This window comes from Limulus polyphemus, unplaced genomic scaffold, assembly GCF_000517525.1.
Source record: "Limulus polyphemus unplaced genomic scaffold, Limulus_polyphemus-2.1.2 Scaffold142, whole genome shotgun sequence".
Lineage (NCBI taxonomy): Eukaryota > Metazoa > Arthropoda > Merostomata > Xiphosura > Limulidae > Limulus > Limulus polyphemus.
The window spans coordinates 258360-260324 of NW_013665752.1; positions in this window are offsets into that span (position 1 = coordinate 258360).

Sequence of the window (1965 nt, forward strand, 5' to 3'; positions counted from 1 at the left end):
ATTTTACTGGTCACGAATAAATAACTATACACACGTCAATCTTAATATCTTTAGATATAAAGCAGATATTGAAAGAAGGGTAGCATATTTAAGTAATTCTGTAATTCAGACTTACAAAACCACATGTGGAGCTATGCTCCGAATATGATCAGACGGTTCTATCTTCTATTAGTGGACAAAAAAAAACAAACAATTAAACAGAGATATCAAACAACAGTGTTTTACATAGATTTTATTCATGAATTTATTTCAAGTTATACACAAATTACATTTGAGGGAAATGCTCAAAAACCTGGTATTTCGTTTTGCAAAATCTACAACGTTTTCGTAATGATAAGGAAAGATGTTATGACGAATTTTTTTCAGTCATGTTAAGCTAATTTTGTTATCCACTTTTAACAGGATGTGGCCTACTACTTAGTGTGTTTGGTCTGTGAGTCCTAGGGTTTATGGTTCTCGGCTAGTTGCCTCCAAAAAATGCACTCGGTACTTTTGGTTCGTAGACGCGCAATGACAGTGATGGTGAAATTCCACTATTCGGTATGCCAGTTTGCTATAAGAATGATTGTGAAATACCACTAATTGGCTAGCCAATGCGCTATAGAATGATGGTGAAATCCCACTATTCCGTCAGCCAGTGCGCTTTACGAATGATTCGGTCAAACAATAGTAGCCTCCACTTGGCTGAGAGCGTTAATTTTCTAGCTGTCTTCCTTACAGTCTAACATATCAAAATTAGGGCCAGCTACCCACAGATGGTTTTTTTGTGTAGCTTTAGGCAAACATTCTGAAAACAAACAAACATCATTTTCTTATTTACCGAGTTTTCACAGATCTATTTTATTATCAGATACGTTTACACACAATACCTAATACAAAAGGAAATAGAGGAGCATTCCAGTCACGAAGTGTCAAGACAAGGGTGAATTACATCACTAGATTTGACTTATAGATGTGAAGCTAGATCTGAGAAAAAGTCAGTTCACCCTCGAATTCACAGACCGACCACGTTATGTTTCACTGCACTTAAATTTCAAGCAAATATAGTATTCTTCCTAAACATGGTTGATCAGAGCCATTGGTTTGTACTTTTAATAATTATGGCCAATAGATGAAGGTTAACTTCAGATTCTTGTGCCAGGGCAAATTATATCTGACTTTAGTTGTTTTTCCTATCACAAATTACAATATTAATTTCATGACTTTTTTAAAAGGCACACAAAAAATTAAACATTAGAATGCAAAATATGTAATAATAGTAACGTTTATTTATTTTAAAACTTTTCTAGAGCCTTCCACAGAAAATGTTGTGTTTGACATATATTAAAAATTGTTGTCCAGTGAGCGTTAAAGTGTTGCTTATAGAAGTTGATATTATAATACTGTGTTTAAACTTAACATAAGCAACTGAGGTAAAATCAGTTCGTTCCAAAATAAACATCTGGTACCAAAAGAGCAAATCAAATGTATTACTGGAATATGTGAAGTGCTTGAGATACTGTATATGTTACTATATAGTGACAGAGATATACTCAATGTTAGTCAGTAGTGTATGTGGTACAATTTATGTTAGTAGATAGTGCTTGAAGTACAATCTATATTGCTCTATATGCCTGAGGTACACCTTATGATACTGTATAGTACTTGAGGTACACTATATGTTATTATACAGTGACAGAGATACACTCTGTGTTAGTCGGTAGTGTATGTGGTACAATTTATGTTAGTATATAGTGCTTGAAGTACAATCTATATTACTCTATATGCCTGAGGTACACTTTATGATACTGTATAGTACTTGAGGTACACTATATGCTATTATATAGTGACAGAGATACACTCTATGTTAGTCAATAGTGTATGTCGTACTATTTATGTTAGTATATAGTGCTTGAGGTACAATCTATATTACTTTATAGTGCTTGAGGCACACTATGTTTTAGACTATATAGCGTTTGAGGTACA